The sequence below is a fragment of the Suncus etruscus genome, chromosome 6, assembly GCF_024139225.1.
Source record: "Suncus etruscus isolate mSunEtr1 chromosome 6, mSunEtr1.pri.cur, whole genome shotgun sequence".
NCBI classification, from domain to species: Eukaryota; Metazoa; Chordata; class Mammalia; order Eulipotyphla; family Soricidae; genus Suncus; species Suncus etruscus.
Genome location: NC_064853.1, coordinates 81,053,864 through 81,074,349, shown reverse-complemented (window position 1 = coordinate 81,074,349; position 20,486 = coordinate 81,053,864). Strand labels below are relative to the sequence as shown.

The following is a 20,486-nucleotide window of genomic DNA, read 5'->3' as shown; positions in this document are numbered from 1 at the left end:
AACCAGTGTGGGAGATTTGCAAGGGAAATGTCCACTTGCTCTACTATCTCTACAGCCCGAAGTGTTTTTCTATAGAAAATGGAATAATGAGGTACTGAAGAGATAAAACAGTGTGTACGCTTGCTGAGGATGTGGCTGACAGAGGTTCAATCCCCATGTTCGCCCCCAAGCACCGACAGAAGTAATTCCTGAGTGCAGAGCCAGAGATAATACCTGAGCACTGCTGGATGTGCAATCCCCCAGATAAAAAGCAAGTAATAACAAATTAGAGTAAAAAAGAAGATGGAATAACTAGGTGGCATAAGTCTCTGAAGAGATAGAACAGAGGATAAAATACTTTCTTAAACACTGCTAAGTTTCAATCCCCTGTATCACCACTGCTAACCGGTTTCAATCTCCTGTATCACCATATGGTCTTCGGAGCCTTCCAGGACTGATCCTGTGGCTCCAAAACAAAATCCTTGAGTGAAGATAATGAATGAAAATCAATTTAGATTAAACCTTCACTTCATTAATCTTCAATGAAGCTTTCTTCACAAGACAAAGTACTAATATGGGGATTCGGGAAATAGTGCCAAGGAACCAGAGCATACACATTACATGGGGGGAGGGCGGGGCTGAAATCAATCTCTGCACTGTATGGAGGCCCGAGCACAGCCAGGTGTAGCCCTTAGCAACACTGGGTATAGGGGCCAAACCAAAAAAAGGGATGAGTTTAGAAGCAGAAAGACCCTGCCTTAAGAGGGTATATCTGGCAGCCAGAGTCATATAGAGCATAAGGACCTGGAAGAGCCCTGCCAAAGCAATCAGAAGAAGGTAAGATAAATACAACTTCCTTTAAGGTCCACTAGCATAAGACTATGAAATCATGGGCAAGTCACCAGAATCCAAATTGTCAAATATTGGAAGCAGATCTAGCTCCAAAGTGGGAATCAACAAGTCCCCCCACAAGTCTGTCTTCAGAACATCTGGACCAGTGAGGGAATAATCTATTAGAAACTGCAGGTAACAAGATAGCATTGGAGATGGGTATGCCATTAGGCTCAGCCTCAAAAAACGTAAATAGGGCTTTCTAGAGCGCTTTCAACAAATTGCCCTCCCTCTGAAAACACACTCTCACCACCCTGCCAACTGTGACTTTCATTTTAACTTTAGTGTCTGGTAAAGTGATGGGCCTCACTGTCCCTCACAAAGGAGACTGATTATTTTAGATAATGAGAGCTCTCAACCCCCCCCCCCATTTCTTTAAAAAATAAATTACAATAAAATTCTATGCACATTTTAAAAGAGGAGTTGGCAACTTAATTACAAGATGACCCCAGTGGAAAAGATAATAGCAACAGAAATAAACAAACAGGACTACATCAAGTTAAAAACTTCTATTAAGAGTTTGTGCTTAGGGGCCAGAGTAATAGCAAAGTGGTAGGGTGTTTGATTGGCATGCAGCCAACCTAGGACAAACCCGGGTCTGATTCTCGGAATTCCTTATGATCCCCCAAGCCTGCCAGGGGTAATTTCTGAGCACAGGGCCATGTGTAACCTCTGTGCATCCTGTCCCCCAAACAGTTTGTCTTTAGACTGAAGTTTCTGTTGTGCAAACAGCTGCCAGTGGCCCCAACTAGGGAAAGCACAAGTTTCTCTTCTTGAATGTCTTACAGCAGGGGTCTCAAACTCAATTTACCTGGGGGCCACAGGAGGCAAAGTCGGGGTGAGTAAGGGATTTTGCTTACTGAATATTCGCAATAAAAAAATCGCATTAGTAAGAAAAAAATCGCAAAAAATCGCATTAAACATTTGCATACCCCGAATGGAATTGCTCGGGGTATGCGAATGTTTAATGTGATTTTTTTTCTTACTAATGCGATTTTTATTGCGATTATTCGGTAAGCAAATAATAGAGAATACTGCAATATTTGAAGGCCAGCTGCGGGCCACAAAATGTTGTACGAAGGGCCACAAACGGCCCACAGGCTGCGAGTTTAAGACCCCTGTCTTAGAGGTTTATTTATCAAGATAATGTCTTCCATGAGGAAGATACATGAGAACTGCTGGGTTTGGCAATGAGAGAGAAGAAAGGTTAACTCTCAATATCAAGAACATACTTATTTTTTATTGTGAAGACAGCAAACAAGCAAAAATTCTTTGCCTGTACCTTTAAAAAATTTGTTTCCTTTCCCAGTATTTTGGCTCTCCAAGAGGCAAGAATATTTTCTCTGGGGACAGCAAGCAAAAATAATTTGGTAGCTCTTAGAGATCATCATATTAGCTTTGAAGACTTTTATTTATTTATTTTGTTTTGAGGCCATATCCAAGAGTGCTCAGGGCTCACTCCTGACAGTGTTCTAGGGATCATATGTGGTACTGGGGCACAAATCTGTGTCAGCCTCTTGACAGGCAGATGCCATAACACTGTACTAACTTTTCAACCCCAAAGAAGACTAAAAACAACAACAACAAAACAAAAAAATCCACCCCCAAAATGTCATAAAAACCAGAGTTGACAGTACAAAATTAAAACTATTCAAATTATTATCTGGAGAGTCCTTGCAAATGGAGTAAGTGGCAAGATTATATAACCTTTTCTTTAAAACAAGCAAACAAAAGTAAACAAGCTTTCTGGGGGCCACCTAAGCACCATTTAAATGACTCTCAGCAATCCTCTGTTATCCCAGCCAGAAGTTCAATGCTCGTGCCTGAGCCTTGCTCTTATGCCCCACGAATTGGGGCAATCAGGACTATATCCACACTGAACTCCTTGCTTCCAGGGTCACACTGGTAATGTGTGGGGGCCTTTGGGACTGCAAGTCCCTATTTCAAGACACTGTATGGTGTCAGAGAGGGAGCCCCACCTGACATAAGCAAGATGTGTGCCCCAATCCCTATATCTCCCTGTCCCAAAGAATCTGTATATTTATTTATTTATTTTTCTGGTTTTGGGTCACACCCAGCAGTGCTCAGGGCTTACTCCTGGCTCTACGCTCAGAACTCGCTTCTGGCAGGCTCAGGGGACCATATGGGATGCCGAGATTTGAACCACCTTCTGCATCTAAGGCAAAAGCCTTACCGCTGTGCTATCTCTCCAGCCCCACAATCTGTATCTTTAAATCTGCATTTACAAAAAGTTTTGACAGACAACATTATTTTTCTAAAATAAATGCTGGTGAACAAGGAAAAGCAACCACCAGAAAATATTTGCTTTATTCTTGATGCTGAGCATTGTTTAGTCACCTGCTGAAATGAAGGTATGTGAATTACTGAGTAGGATTCTTTCAACCATAAAATTTTATATTTATAATAAAAGTATTTTCCCAGAGCAAAAATAAAATAAAAAAACTACTGCAGAACAAAAGAAACTCAAGCTGTAACAAAAAGTTGACTTACTGAAGGGGAGAAACTTTCTGTACACAATACAGCAGACAATAGGTTGATATACAACACCTATAAAGCATAAACTTAAAAACTCTAGTAACGTCTCAGGAAAGGGAAAGATACTTTCCCAAAGAGGAAATATGAATGTCAACAGGCCTATAAAAAAGTGCTCATAGTCACTCAGAATTAGGGAAATATAAGTCAAAATAATGAAAATATCATCTCATGCCTAAGAGAATGACACATATCATTAAGTCTATTATAAACAGCCAGTGTTTATATATGGTGGGGTTGTGTTGAGAGAGGAACCCATTGTTAGTGAAAATGTCATCTAGTTCAGCTGCTATGGAAAGCACAAATAGTAATAGAACTACTATAAGACCCAGCAATACCACTACTTGGCATCTATTCCTCAAAACAAAAGCACTCTTTTGAAAGGATATATGCAAACCTATGTTCACTGCCACACTTAGTACAATGCCCAAGAGATGGATGCCCATGTATAGATCAAGACATAAACACAATGAAATGCTAAGCAGCTCTAAGAAAGAACAAAACCAAGAAATTTGCAGCAACATGGGCAAATCTAGAGCATATTATGCTGCGTCAAGTCAGTCAGAAAAAATGGGGTATATACAGAATCTCTCATATGTGAGACAGCAATGTAGTAACCAAGGATCAAAGGCAACATTATAGAAGAAATGATCCATTCAAGTGGGAAGGGCTTGAAAGGGAGGAGTCTTGGGGTGCTGGGAAGGAGGTGGGTACACTGGTAATGTGTGGTGCTGGAATTATGTGCATGACCAACTATCATTAATAGTATTGTAAACTAAGAATCTCAAAAAAACTTTCCTTGGAAACACGAAGAAAACTACTCATCTAGCTAACAAATTTGTGTGAACTAAAGATTTAACCGAAAAGATCTATAATACAGTATTAGGGTCAACAATCAGTTTTGATGGGACAAGGAAAAAAATATTTTATTGAACCATTTGTATTTTCAAAGATTGATACATGATTTTGGAATCCTTTTATGCATTTTTTAAATGATCTGTTTATTTTTTTCAATATATTCATGATCAGAATGGTGCACCAATTCATACGCACATGTTTGCATGCACACACATACACACTGAATGCCTAAAAAAACGCAGGAGAAAAAGTGTAGCAAAATAAAACTTCTACATACTATCCATATTTTTATAGCTAATACTCTAAATCATAATCAACTTAAAGTTTTTTGGGGGACATGCTCAGTGGTTCTCAGGGCTTACTCCTGGCTGGGTTTTGGGGATCTAAAATTGGGTTGAAATTGGGTTGGCTACATACAAAGTCAATGCACTATCTGGTCTACTATTGCTCAGGCCCTATATCCTTATGAATATTTAGCAATAGAATCTTTATTTGAAATAATATAGTTGGAAATTATATTGCAGTTTAACTATAGACTCCTATAAATAGGAAAACGTTAATTGAGATTTATTTTTTTTAATAAGGAAGAGATTCTTAAATGGACATACTTTATGCAAGAATTGATAGCATTTAATTACTAACTTAAGGTCAGAAGATAATTCTTCACTAGTTTTCTATCTGGACCAAATGAATTTCATAACTTAACATCACAAGACTTTAGTACATTAACACCCATACTTAAAATAATACAGTACTTGTACTGGGGAGATAGATGGTTTAATGGGTAAGAAACTGACTGCACAAGCTTGACCTGGGTTTGATCCATTCATGGTACCACATAAAAGCCCCCAAGAGCTACCTGAGATCTGTTAAGACCTGAGCACTGCTGAGCATGGCCCCCAAAACCAAAGAAAAAAAAGCCAAAACATCAGGATGATACATATATTATATCAATATAATCATATAGTGTAACAGTCATAGTCAAATACATTATGTTTGTCTTAAAACTATGTTTTATTGTGATAAAGACTGCAAATTGACCCATGTCAGTTAAGATCGACTTTAGCTAGCAAAGGAATTAAAAGAAAACATTTGTGACTTTCAACTTTTAGAATTTTGTAATGATTAACAAGGGACTCGTGGGGCCGGAGAGATAGCAAGGAGGTAGGGCATTTGCCTTGCATGCAGAAGGACCGTGATTCAAATTCCGGCATACCATATGGTCCCCTGAGCCTGCCAGGAGAAAGTACTGAGCATAGAGCCAGGAGTAACCCCTGAGCACTGCCGGGTGTGACCCCAAAACAAAAAACAAACAAAAAAACAAGGGACTTGTTTGACTTGAAATGATTAATAATAAACATAAATTCAAAACTTTCAAACAATAATATAAATATTAAGATAATATGATTAGTTTTTATTTATCTTAAATATGAGTATAGAGCCATTTTTATTACTTGGAATGGATTTATAGTGAGAATATATTCTCAATCTTCCTAACTTTGCAGGCAAAAGGACAGAACAAATAAAACAGATTGTCCTCCTTTTCATCCTAGTGACTCTGTCAAGCAAGTGTCAAAGTTCTTTGTGCAGAATACTTCTGTAGAAGCATCTGGAGAAATTATTTTGCCTATAGATCATATATATATATAAAATAATAGATATCTCACCAAGTTAAGGTTGTCTTGCCAGAAGTCTATATTAAAAGATTATGTTTTCCCATTGTGAAATCATACCATTTGGTTGATCAGAATCAAACTTACCCCAAATCTGCTATTTTCCTCGGATGTGGTTCTCTGGAGAACTTGAAAGGGCCAGACTATCTGTGTCAGGAATGTTGTCTTTAATAGGTGCTTGGAAAACAGGGCTGCTTTTGATTGTGTGCCAACCCACATGTATGAATCCAATCAAAGGCACCATAACAATCAGAACTTTGTACTCCCTCCAGAACTTCTGTAAGCTCATAGTACTTCAGCATCAACACACCTAAGAAAATGGTGGCAATTAGTTTAGGAAACTTAGGAAACAATGCTGAACTTTCTGCCACAATGGTAAAAATAATCAACATTATCTGCTGGGAACACTTTATGAATCTTGAAAAATATACACAGACATCATTTTGTTTGGAGAGGGGGCCCACACCTGACCATACTCAGGTGTTACTCCTGACTGCACTCAAAAATCACTGCTGGTAGGCTCAGGGGGCCATATGCGATGTCAACGTCGGCCGCATGTAAGAAACTTCCCTACCTGCTCTGTGCTATCACTCTAGCCCCCAAAGACATCATTTTCTTTACATAAAAATTAATTTCATTTTTGGGCCTGGAGAGATAGCAAGCAGCTGATCCAGGACCAAAGGTGATTGGTTCGAATCCCGGTGTCCCATATGGTCCCCCATGCCTGCCAGGAGCTATTTCTGAGCAGACAGCCAGGAGTAACCCCTGAGCACTGCCGGGCATGGCCCAAAAACCAAAAAAAAAAAAAAAAAAAAAAAAAAAAAAAATTCATTTTCAATGTAGCAGTGAAGTTAAGAAATTACATTTATATATATATATATACACACATATTTTTTTTTAACAAAACATTACTTTTGCTTTTGATTTAAGGGAATACCCATTGATTCTTGGGGATTTTGTGGTGGCAAGGATAAAACCTGGGCCTCTTGTGTCAATACTTAAATGTACAGTAAGATCTTAAATTCTGAGTCATGCATGGATTTCAAAATTGTAGTAAATAATTTTCAGTGTTATAAATTAATGGTGTTTCTGTGGTATTTGGGGGGGGGTAGGGACATACTCGGTAGTGCTCAGGGGCTACTCCTGGCTCTGCCCTCAGGACTCATTCTTGGAGGACCTGGGGGTACATGGGGATGCTGGGGATCAAATCCAGGTTGGCTGCATGCCAGGAAAGTACCCTCCCCCCGTACTATCTCTCTGTCCATTACCACTTTATGTGTTAAGTCACTGATTGCATTTTAGACTGTGCATCTAGTAACTGCAGAAGTTGCTGTCAATACAGATTACATGAAAACATCAAACACAGATTACATAAAAACACTGTACTACTTTTTTGTTTTGTTTTTGGGTCACATCTGGTAATGCTCAGGAGCTACTCCTGGTTCTTTACTCAGAAGTCACTCCTGGCAGGCTCAGGGGACCATATAGGATGCCGGGATTCGAACCATTATTGGTCCTGGAGCTGCAATACCTGAAGGCTGTGCTATCTCTCCAGCCCAACACTACTAAATTAAGTTGCCTGGAGTTACAAATTTAGGAGTAAAACCAAACTTTCACTCTATAACTTTCATTTAGAAACCATGGGTGGGGTTCAAAAGGTCAGAAGGTTTGAAAACTCAAGTCTGCAGGCTAAGTATTCTAATTTAAAGGAAGCACATTAGGTTATAGAGAATAACATCAAGATTTATAATGCTATAAAATAAATAGAGGCCGGAGAGAACATGGAGGCAAGGCATTTACCTTGCATGCAGAAGGATGGTGGTTCAAATCCTGGCATCACATATGGTCCCCCGAGCCTGCTGGGGGGGATTTCTGAGCACAGAGCCAGGAGTAATCCCTGAGTGCTGCCGGGTTTGACCCAAAAACCAATATAAATAAATAAATAAATAAATAAATAAATATATAAATATATATAAAGTGAATGGCTTCAACTTCCTAAATTCTGAACATAAAAACAGAATGTGAGATACCTGCTCTATTACTCTGAAATATACTAAGAATTAATTTTGACTCGATTATGCTGCATATCATAAAATGCCTCTGTGAATTTGGTATAAAACTATTAGAAAAATTCTCATCCGAATTTTTACTTATTCCTTCCCTTGTGAATCAGAATAAAACATAACACTGAACTAAGTTCATGCTTATGTTCGGCACGTATATAATAAACAAGTCTTAAGAGTTATCTCCATGTATTATTCCCAGAATTAGTAAATCCCAAGGTCCAGATTTATATCCTTTAAGGGTTTTGCTGTTAAATTATTATCTGGAGGGGAGGGGAGGGCAGAGAGATAGTACAGGGGGTAGGATGTTCTCCTTGTTTGTAGTTGAACCAGGTTCAATACCCCACACTTTATATGAACCTCTAGTTCATTACAAACAAGCCCTCAGCACCACTGGGTGTGGCTTCCAAACCAAACCTATCAAAATGACCCCCAAACTATTATTTGGGAAGGAAAGCATGGCTTTTCTTACAACTTAAAAGTATTTCAGACCCCTTTATTTTTCTACAGTGCTCTGATATTCTATATGCATTATAAACCACACTTACTTTTAAATTATTTGAGGTCTACCTTCGAAGTCAGTGAAAAGAATTGTATCAGGATTAAATTTCACCGTGCAGCCTACTGTACAAAAGGTTTTCTATGGTTTGAAATTTAACCACACAACTACCTTGAACTAACCATTTCAAAGACATTGCTAGGGTCAGAGAGGTAGTGCAGTGGAAAAGGGCACCTCCCTTGCATACAGCGGACTCCAGTTTGTCCATGTCTCCCTGAGATTACAGATGAGCCACAACCATGTGACATTTTTTTTTTTTTTTTTTTTGGTTTTTGGGTCATACCTGGCAGCGCTCAGGGGTTACTCCTGGCAGGCTTGGGGACCATATGGAATGCTGGGAATCGAAACCAGGTCTGTTCTGGGTTGGCGGCATGCAAGGTAAATGCCTACTGCTATGCTATCTCTCCGGTCAAACATATAATCTTGGATGCACTACAACTACTGAGTGCCACATCTAATATGTGTGTGTCCCCTGGAAGGCACCACAATGCAATGCTCAAGCTCTAGATCCCAGTGGGTCACACTTGACGAATATTACAACTAAAGCATTCAACCTGGAGCCAGCACAAGTGAAAAAATAATGTATAAATGCAAGATCCTTGTTTATCTCAATAAAAAAGGGAGAGGACATTAATATATTGCCAAACATACCATGCATTAATCAAGTTTCCATATATGATTATATATAACTATATATAGTTAGATAAAGTATATTTAAAACCATACAAATATATAAATCACACCCAGTGGTACTCAAGACTTACTCCTGATTACATTCAGGTTACTCATGCAGGGAGCCATACATGTTGCCAGGGACTGAACAGAGTCGGCTCCATGCAATTTAATTAAGTGCCCTAGCTGTTTTATAGCTCTGTGCCAGTTTACTTTCTTTTTTGATTTTTTTTTTGTTTTTTGTTTTTTTGGGTTGCATTTTGTGGTGTTCAGGAGTTACCCCTGGTTCTGTGCTCAGAAATCACTTTTGACAGGCACAAGGAACCATATAGGATGCCAGGGATTGAACCACGGTTGGCCACATGCAAGGTAAATACTCTACCTACTGTGCTATAGCTCCAGACCCATTTTTTAAATTTTTATCTCATTTTATTTTATAGCAAGATTATGAGACCACTTTATAAATGACAAAACATTACACGACTGACTACAAGATTATTGGCAGGTAATTCTGGCATTCAACTTGATTGTACAGTCCTAAAATTTTGGTAGATATTCTAGTATGATATGTTTAAAAAATCAAGTGTTAGGTGCTGGAGACACAGCACAGCGGTAGGGTATTTGCCTTGCATGTGGTAGACCCAGGAGGAACCCGGTTTGATTCCCAGCATTCCATATGGTCAGTACCCCAGCCAACCAGGGGTGATTTCTGAGTGCAGAGCCAGGAAGAACCCCTGAGCGTCACAGGGTGTGGCCCCCAAAACAATCAATCAACAAATAAAATAGAGTTTTTTGTTTTGTTTTGTTTTGGGTCACACCTGGCAGCGTTCAGGGGTTACTCCTGGCTCTATGCTCAGAAATCGCTCCTGGCAGGCTGAGGGGACCATATGGGATGCCGGGATTTGAACTGCCATCCTGCATGCAAGGCAAATACCTTACCTCCATGCTATCTCTCCGGCCCCAAAATAAAGTTTGTTTTTTTTTGAAATAAAAGCTGGGGCCGGGAAGGTGGCTCTAGAGGTAAGGTGTCTGCCTTGCAAGCGCTAGCATAGGATGGACCGCGGTTCAACCCCCCGGCATCCTATATGGTCCCCCAAGCCAGGGGCAATTTCCGTGTGCATAGCTAGGAGTAACCCCTGAGCGTCAAATTGGTGTGGCCCAAAAAGCAAAAATAAATAAATAAATAAATAAATAAATAAATAAATAAATAAATAATAAAATAAAAGCCAAGTATTAGTAACCTATATCTATTAAGAGTTACTATCATTCCAGGGCATGAAGATAGTGAAAACTGAGTTCATGACAGACTCATGAATCATGAAGGCCTTTGTGGTCAGCTATTCTAACGTATTTAGTACCTGTTATGCTCTTCTGATTCTTTATCAGACATATAAAAATTTCATAGTGATCTGGTGCCATTTTGTCCAAAGTCTATCTCTCAAACAGGCTGGCAAGATAATATAGTTAATTAAGCAAAGCTCCTGTTCTAATCCCAGGTGTATTATTATATGGTGTCCTGAGCACAGTCATGAATAGCACAAAGGCCCCAAACCCAAAAACCAAAATTCCAAATAAATATCAGTGGCCTAATAAATAGAATCAGGTAGATAATTTCAATGGTTTTCTTTGTTTTTAGATACACCTGGCGGTGCTAAGGGGTGACTGCTGGCTGTACTTGAGGAACCATATGGGATGCTGGGAAATAAAACGGGTCAAATGCTTGCAAGATGAATGCACTACCCACTGTGCTATCACTCCAGATTTGTTTTCTTTAGTTTAGCACTGAGCTTGGAATAGATTAGTGCTCAAAGCAGTGAGCAATTTGCTCTATTTCATAAAAATATACATTTTTTGAGAATATTCAAAGATAAAGATATGAAAGAAAACATCAGGATCTATATTTCAGACCACAAATAATATGCTTTAGAACACACCAGAACTGGAATTGGAACTTATGTGAATTAAACTAGACTAGCATCACCAGGCATTATCTCATTTGGCTAACTGGACGACCTGGGCGCTATCTGTTGGTCTTTTGCACAAAACATTAAGGTAGCCTTGGCTACTATGCTTCAACTATTAGAAAAGTAATGGAAAATTCTACTAGATGTAATTTCATTGGGAAGAGTATTAGATAATGTTAAACAATTAACCTAGCTCTATGACTGTGGTACTTCATAAAGTTTAATGAAATTGTGAAATGCCTTTTCTTTCATAAAGATTATGTTGGCTTTGGGTTTTGGTGATTTTTTTTCCTTCTGAATTCCAACAGTTGAATTCAGTTGAAAAACTGAAAAACAATTCTCTTTTCTTGTCCTCAGATTTTTAAATAGCAGTTAAAATGATGACAGTTATTGGTGTTAACATTAAAAGAGGCCCACTGATAGTCTAGGAGTTAAAGTACTTCCTTTCCTCGTATACAGAAGCTGAGTCAGTTTTAAAAGCTGGGACTACATTTGATCCCAATGAAAGAATAATCCTCACTTTCCCCCTGACAGCTGCTGTGAGCAGTTCCATTTTTGACTGTTCTCATCCTACACTGTTTAAGATCCTGCAAATTACTGGGCTAATTCTGATAAATGTAAACTGAACTATTGTTTAACATCAGAGATACTGCCCTAGACCTTAGGCTCATAGAGACTAGAAGATACTGGATAAAACCCAAGACCAAATAAATAACACACAAGAACAAGGCCAGTCAGGCTACTCTGTAAGATTTCTGCAATCTCTAACATTCTTGCCACTTGACAAGTAATGTGAAGATGCATTTTGCCCCCTATAAAACCCCTACAAACTGAGATATAGTTAACTTAATCCTATACTAAGTTCCTCCCTGGTTGGGGACTTTCCTTTTCCCCTTTTCACTTTCCAACTTTGAGTCTGGGCATTTTTTTACTTAATATTTTCATTCTTGAAAATATCAAAGAACCCAAGACTTGCTAGCATAGCTCCTGCATCACCCTGAGCAGAGCCAGGAGTAGGCCATGAGCACAGCTGGGTGTGGCCTTAGTCTTTCCAAACAAAGCATCCAATGGCTCCTACATAAATTTTTTTTGGGGGTCACACCCGGCAGTGCTCAGGGGCTATTCCTGGCTCCATGCTCAGAAATCACTCCTGGCAGGCTCAGGGGACCATATGGGATGCCAGGATTCGAACCACCGACCTTCTGCATGAAAGGCAAATGCCTTACCTCCATGCTATCTCTCCAGCCCCTCCTACATAAACCAGCTTAGACACACATAAGCAAATGATTTACTAGTTTTTTTTTTCAACTGTTCAGATGATGGTCTAAAATCATCTTATATAAAAAGGAGTCATTTTTTCTGCTGTTCTACCTATATTACATATAAAAAGCATTGTTGGGGGAGGGTGTAGGGGTATTTGGCAATGTTCAGAACTATTCCTGGCTCTGTGCTCAGGAGCAATTCCTGGTGGTGGTTGGCAGACTTTATGTGGCACTGGGGATTTGAACCTTAAATTTAAGGCAAGGAAGGGCTTAACCATTTATAGCATGACCCTACCCCTTTCCTTATCAATCCTTATTAAAACAATGCCTCAGTGCCCATTCCTGCCATTTGACACATTTTCTTCTTAATGACCTGCTTCAAAGTCATAGTTGAGATTCATAGCCAAGATGAGACTTCTTCTAATCAAGGGATTCTCAATGTGGTACGCTTAGTAGCATTACTACACATGGGGGCTTTGTTAAAAATGAAAATGAGGGATCAGAGAGATAGCACAGAGGCAGGGCATTTGCCTTGTACGCGGGCGACCCAGGTTTGATTCTCAGCATCCCACATGGTCCCCTGCGCCTCCCAGGAGCCATTTCTGAGCAAGGAGCCAGGAGTAACACCTGAATGCCGCTGGGTGCAACCTAAAAACAAAAACAAAAAGACAGATAACGGCTGTAACCGCTGACTCAAGGAATCAGAAACTCTAAGGTCAGGTCTGATCTAAGTTTTAACTACCTCTTTACCAAGTAATCAGTTTGAGAACCTGTCTTACTTCATTCTACCAAGTCTCCACATTCCAAGTAGCCACCCTGCATTCCACAATAAAATAAATCAGTTTTGACTTTGTTCAGAAGCCTGTTTGACTTCTAAGCTACATTTTCTTTTCTTTTGTTTCTGATCACACCAGAAGGTGCCTAGGAAACGATATTGGGTATGCAGTGCTGGGGATTGGAGTCGGTCCACTTTAAACTCATACTTTCTCTCCAGTCAGTCAAGGTTAAGATCTTAAACTAGAAGGTGAAATCTAAATATCTTAGAGTATAACATAGATGGGATGGAGCAATAGCACAGCTGGTTACGGGCTCCAAACACGAACCAAAGTATAACATAGAAAGCTGTAGTTTTCTAGATGTAGTTTCTACCTGTTTTTAGCAGTTAAAAGCACAGAGGCTGGAATAGGTAGCTCAAAGGGCTAGAGCAGCATTTTCAAGTTGGGGCCCTAATAGACCCCAGGATATCCCAAATGGGCAACAAGTGAAATGCTCAAAAATGGGGAGACATCTGGATGAGATAAGGGCTTCAAGAAGGGAGGACGGGAAGATACAGAAAGGTCAGCAGGCCTGGGTCAGAAAAAGGTAGAGAAGCTCCTAGGTTAGTGAAGATGCTTTGCATATTGAGGAGTGAAAACCAACTCATGGCTCCTCCACTCTCAAAAGGATCTTCACCCACCCATGCTCAAAGGTCCATAGGCCTGAGGTCCTGCCTTTTCTTTCCCAGTACGCCCAGGATCACAAGGTGTGGGGGGGGGCTTTCCCAGGTATATAAGGTGGCCCCTCGGAAAAGGGCGTGACTGTGTAGACTCACGTTCCAGCTAGAAGATGGCAGCACCGATGCGCATCTTTTCCAGCCCAATGATAATGTGGCCCGGCAGAAGGGCTCGCATGGAGCACTTCTTGGAGTTTGCTCCCCAAGAAATATATATCTGAAATATATCTGGTGTGTGTGTGTGTGTGTGTGTGTGTGTGTGTGTGTGTGTGTAAATTGAGGCAACCTGACCCCCGCGATCATATACTCCAGCCTAGCTTGCATGGCTTATAATAGTATCGTGTGTGTGTGTGTGTGTGTGTGTGTGTGTGTGTGTGTGTGTGTAAGTCGAGGCAACCTGACCCCCCCCCAGATCATATACTCCAGCTTAGCTTGCATGGCTTATGATATTATCTGGGAGGGGGTGTTGTCTGGTGTGTGTGTGTGTGTGTGTGTGTGTGTGTGTGTGTGTGTGTAAGTGTAAGTCGAGGCAACCTGACCCCCCCCAGATCATATACTCCAGCTTAGCTTGCATGGCTTATGATATTATCTGGGGTGTGTGTGTGTGTGTTGTCTGGTGTGTGTGTGTGTGCTAAGTCGAGGCAACCTGACCACACCCAGATCATAAACTCCAGCCTAGCTTGCATGGCTTAAACTATTATCTGGGATGTGGGGTGTGTGTGTGTGTAAAGCGAGGCAAATTGAGCCCCCAGATCATATGCTCCAGCCCCGGGCCCGTGTGTGTGTGTGTGTGTGTGTGTGTGTGTGTGTGTGTGTGTGTGTGTGTGTAAAGCGAGGCAAATTGAGCCCCCAAATCATATGCTCCAGCCCCGGGCCCGTGTGTGAGTGTAAATCGAGCCAACCTGACCCTCCACCCCAGATCATATGCTCCAACCTAGCTTGCATAAGGCCTAGAGTGTGATCCCTGGCACCGCACAAGAAATACTACAGATAAAAATAAAGGTAGTTGGTCCCTGCCCCTAAATATCCTGAGTGAGGCCGTCAGTGACCTACCTTTCTTGAGCAGGGGTGCAGAGGTACTTCTCGGCGTGCCAGACCCCCTCTGTCACCTAGCGAAAGCCCGCTTCCCAGTCGCGGTTCCGCACTCTCACCTGCACGCCAGCAGCTAGCCCAGGCAGGAGCCGTGCCAGGAGCTCGGTCACAGCACCTGCCGCCGGAGGTCAGAGCGACCGAGCCTGGCGCTCTGAGACGGAGCATGCGCGTTCTCGGGTCTCAGAGCCTGCGAGGTCTCGGAGACGATGGAGCATGCGCAGTTCTCAAAGGCGCGGGACCAGTTCTAGGAGACGTAGGCATGCGCAATTCCCAGAGAAGGGGAAGCGGGCGCCGTTCTCGTAGAGAGCGCATGCGTGTTCTCGCGCCAGGCTTGGACCGGAAGAAGTGGCGCGGGGCGTGATTCGCACTTGTCGTAGGACGCAGCGGGACGGGCAGAGGGTTCCCGTCTTGAGCTGCATGCCAGTGAACGCCAGAGCTGTCAGCTGACGCTTCAGCCGCTCACGGAGCGGCCAGTTCTGTCTGTCAACGCCAACTCTCCTCCTTCCTTGCGGCTACTCCCCTAAAACCTGGAAAGTACTGTTTTTTCCTCAGCCCCGCCCCGCCTTGTAGCTGCTGCTAAGAGGCCTCGAGTCAGGCGGGGGTCCTAGGGCGTCCTAGCCTTGCTGCGTCTTAGAACTCTTCTCCCTTGTCCTTGCACGCGGCCCATCCAGAGCTGACCTGGGTTCGATCCCCGGCGTCCTATATCGTCCCCCTAGCCTGCCAGGAGCCCCCCCCCAAACCCTAAATAAACAAAAAATCCTGTTCTTCCTAGTGTCTACACCACCGTCCCCGTTGGAGCGCTAAGCCTTCTTTCTGAGTCGTTCAAAAGACAATGGGAAGTTGCATTGCAGCACGGCTCTTTTGCAAGTTGATCGGGCCAGGATCGGTGAAGGATCACTTAATTCCTAACGTCTTTCCTCTAGAATTTTCTCAGCAAAAAATTCTTGTGAAATGAAAATGTCACAAAATGTTCTATGACATAAAACCACATTTTTTTTTATGTCTGGATGTAACTCAGAAATTGGGCTCTTTTATTTATTTTTTTTTAAAGCGCCACAGTTACCGTGGGATACCGTGATCCTCCCTAGGCCAATCGTATTTCTCTTAATTAATTCGTCTCTGTCGCCATTTTGGTTTGGGGCGGGTCTTTATACCTTGACGGAGGCCATTTTTCTTTTGGGCAAATTCACGCTTCTTGCCTAAATATTTTGGCGCCATCTTAAATCCTGGCGTGACTTCAAGTCAACGGACGGCGGCCGTAGCGGTCCAGATTTGTTTAGGTTCCGGCTGCTGCAGCATTTGACATCGCGGTGGGGGAAAACACGGGAGGGGGGAAATGAACCAGACGCCAGAATTCCTAAAGTCTCTAAAAGTTGGGCTGCTGGTCCAACTCTCTTTGTATAGCTTTGAGTTTCTACTGCCACCTATTACACCTCCGTGACCACTCTGGAAAGTAACAAAAACAAATAAAAATCCGAGCCTAAACTGCCAAGAGCATAGGTAAGAATCTAGAAATCCTGAAACCTAAGATGTTCCTTTCTCCAAACTGAATGTTTCGCACATATCCTCTCCCTTTATTATTTTTCTTTGATTGTTGAGCCTTTTCTGACTCTCCTTGTGTTTCGACTACTCTTCATTTTTAGAGTTGTGCAGTTAAACCTGAGGATACAGGATGCCTGATTTATAAAATAGCAAAAACAAAACAAAACAAAGCAAAAAATACTAACCAACCAACCAAACAAACAAAAACCCCTAAAAAGCAGTGTTACGGATTTATGGTTGGGTTAAAGTATTATAGCAAATTGTCGCTGTCTGGATTTATATTCGAAAATAAAGTCCCCTTCTCAATTTTGTTGTGAAATTTAGGTGTTTGTAAATGCATCTCATTCATTCATCTATGTATGAAGTACTTCCATTGATTACCTACTTATGCTAGGTCATTAGGCTTCAACAGGAGACAAAACAGTTTCATTTGTCTTTATCACCTTGAGAGCTGTAAGATTTGGGTGAGTAATGATACCCAAAGATTCTTAGTCCAGTAGACTATACAAACAAGTATTTTGCTTGCTTCATTCTTTTCTGTTGCCCCTTTTACTTTCTTCATGGGTTAATATGAATTGTTTAGAATTTTTTTTCTTGGATCCTAGATATAGCCGCATTGGTTGATCAGTTCTCTAATTTTCAAACCAGTATCCTAGTTAGTCAGGGCTCAAATTGTGGTGTGTAAACTTATCAGCAGCATCTGAGTTTTGGGACTTTCCCAAGCCACCTAATTATAATTTCCCTCCAAGCAAAGTACTTTAGCTTTTACAGAGCACTGAATAGTGACATTTTCTACCCTTTCTTCCTACACAGATTCCAAATGGTACTGTCATCATGTTTTGTTTATTGGCTTTTGGGTCATGCCCAGCAACACTTTGGGATTACTCCTGGCTCTGCACTCAAAAATTACTCCTGGCAGGCTCGGGACTGTATGGGACGCTGGGATCTAACTGAGTTGACCACTTGCAAGGCAAACACCCTACTTGCTGTGCTATCGCTCAGGCCCCATCATCCTGTAATTTAAATGTGGTTATGATACATTTTCTGTGCTTTTAGAACATATCTTCAAGGTTAAATTTTGCATTCTATACAGTTGAAGAATGGGCTGAAGACATAGTACAGGGGGTAAGAGGATTACCTTGTACTCTACTACTAACTTTAACTAGTTAGATCCCTGGGACCAGGAACACTGTTGATTGAACTCTGTATATGGAGCCTAGATTAAGTCCTGAGCACCTGCATACTGTGGCCCACCCCTAAAAAGTAGTTGGAAGAGAATTTGTCAGTAAAGTATTTTCTTATCTAAGTTCTGTTTTGACACCTCATACATTTAATTTTAGTTTTAAATTTTTTTCAGTAGTTTGAGTATTGATCTAGAAAATATTGGGCCATGGTTTTCAAATCTTTTTTTGTGGCAACTTACTTTAATCTATCTTCCTTTAATGAGAAATCTAAAGTTCTCAGCCTTGACAGGTCATGAATATTTTCATGGAGTAAAATGACAACTTAGCCTTTTGGCTAAAATGCAACGTGGGAGTAAATCACTTGGGTTTCATAGATAGCTAATTTTAAATTAATTTTTGATTATTGAATATTTGTAAATCTTTCACTGTTGGTCAAATGAAGGAAATTTGGTGTGAGCACACACACACATACATACATACACACAGATTTACGTGGAGTCAATACCCCCCTTTTAGAAAGCTAGGCTGTAGACTTGTATCGACAGACATTGAGGATCTGAGAATGGAATTAAGGAAAGAGTAAGGTATTTGAGACATAGCAAAATTATTGCTTTGCAACCTTTTTGTATGTTAATTCCTCTCTATTTTTTTTTCCATCTCTTGCTTTTCTTAAATTAGCAATTTGAAGGCAATGAAAAGTATTGGATTGGGAATGTGGTGAACCTATGTCACATTAATCCGTTATATGTGGTGGATTCATCATTTATGGCAATAATTTGCATTTGTTCTGTGCTAAGCAGGTTGTTTGGCATTTTTGTTTCTTATTTTGCATCTCAATGTTGGGAAAAGAATGAAGCTTTATTTTTGTATTTTGTTTTTAATTTAGTTTCATAAATATTGGAAAATGGAAATAATGTGAAGATGGTCCATAGAGATAGCACAGCGGTAGGTCGTTTGCCTTGCATGCAGCTGATCCAGGATGGACAGTGGTTCAAATCCTGGCATCCCATATAGTCCCCCATGCCTGCCAGGAGCGATTTCTGAGCATAGAGCCAGGAGTAACCCCTGAGCGCCACTGGTGTGACCCAAAAACCAAAAAAAAAAAAAAAGTAATGTGAAGGAAAGGACTTTATAAACGCAATATTCATAACTTTTGTTTCTGTACACTATATATTATATTCTTTTGTTTTGTTTTCGTTTTTGGGCCACACCCAGTGATGCTCAGGGATTACTGACTATGCACTCAGAAATTGCTCCTGGCTTGGGGGACCATATGGATGCGGGAGGATTGATCCACAGTCTGTTCCTAGGCTATCGCGGGCAAGGTGCCATAACGCTTGCACCACCACTCCGGCCCCTGAATATTATATTCTATGTGCCAGAATAGTAGTAAGGAAATCAACATCACAGCTAGTCTTCTTGTGTTCTAAACCTGATGCTTCTTCCATCATCAGTTGTGTGACCTTGAGCAGCTCATGTAACACTTTTGTCCAGATTGTTGGGAAGAGTAGGAGGAGAAGGCCTATATCTTCTTGTGTTTGGTGTGTGTGTGTGTGTGTGTGTGTGTGTGTGTGTGTGTGTGTGTGTGTGACAAAGAGACAGTGAGGCAGAGAAAGAAAAATAGAGAAGAGAGAGAGAGACCCATCCAGAGTGCATCTTATACCACTACCCTTTGCCCCTGGTTTGCCAGTATAACAGGCCTAATTAAGTTTAATTGTTAAATTTAGGTCTCTTGATTCTATTGTCCTTGACTTGGGCTTGGATATTTAGTTCTATCCTTATTTTTTTCTCCACCAATGCATCTGCGACCACTTGGCGCCTGGCTCCCTGCCTTTCTTTATTCCTTTCTTCTTAGTTTTATAGAAATATGTGATAAAACAAGTAATTTGTGTCCCAAGATTCTATGAAAAAGGTGGGAGCCCCTATTGAAAAGATAAGAAATAAAAAAAAGAAAAGAAAAAAATGTGTGGAAGTTTTTGTTTTTGTTTTTTGTTTGTTTTGTTTTGTTTTTGCATAGGTACAGCAAAAGATGCAGAAAATAGAAAGGAAAAACCTTTGGCCTAAAAACAGAGAGACCCTACCCATGAAGCATTGTGCCATAAGACCAACTACAGGCTCTGTACATATTAAGTTGTCTACCCCAAAGTCTTTCTCTGTGGTCCCAGTAAAAAGTTCTTTTCAATCAACCTGTCACAGTCAGGTTTCTGTAGTAGTTAGTGATCCTGGTTTGTTTTACAAATCCTCTGTTGAAGTCAGAGTGACATGGAGCATTTTCTGGTTTCATCTCACTGTTAGGTGGGAATGCAGGGAAACCTGACCTGAAAGCAAGTTACCAAGTAAGTCATCAGGGTGTCATGACCCTGGAGCGAGTCGGTGCCAGGGCAGCATTAGTGCCATCCCTGACAGAAGTCCAATTCCTGGTGATGGTGCAGAAAACCGTGCTGGTTCCATCGATGGAATCCAAGATTCAGAGGTGAATGGCCAATGTCCAATCTTCTGAAGTCTAAGCCAAGTCATATATATATATATATATATATGTATATATATATGTATATATATGTATATATATATATGTATATATATGTATATATGTATATGTATAGTAATTTTTCTTTCAAAGCAACTTTATATGAGATACAGTGCAGTAAACTGCTCATCTACTTTAAAAAAAAATTTTTTTTTTGGTTTTTGGGTCACACCCT

The 20,486-nt window shown here is 40.8% G+C and overlaps 1 protein-coding gene across 1 annotated transcript in view; it reads left to right on the top strand.

Annotated features, from left to right (window-relative positions):
• The first annotated feature begins 16,362 nt into the window (after positions 1-16,362).
• The window catches only part of SLX4IP (SLX4 interacting protein), a 247,744-nt gene continuing 243,620 nt past the window's right edge, over positions 16,363-20,486 (top strand). The window contains 1 exon segment of the mRNA XM_049775594.1: positions 16,363-16,558. The gene's annotated coding sequence lies outside the window, so the exon portion shown is untranslated.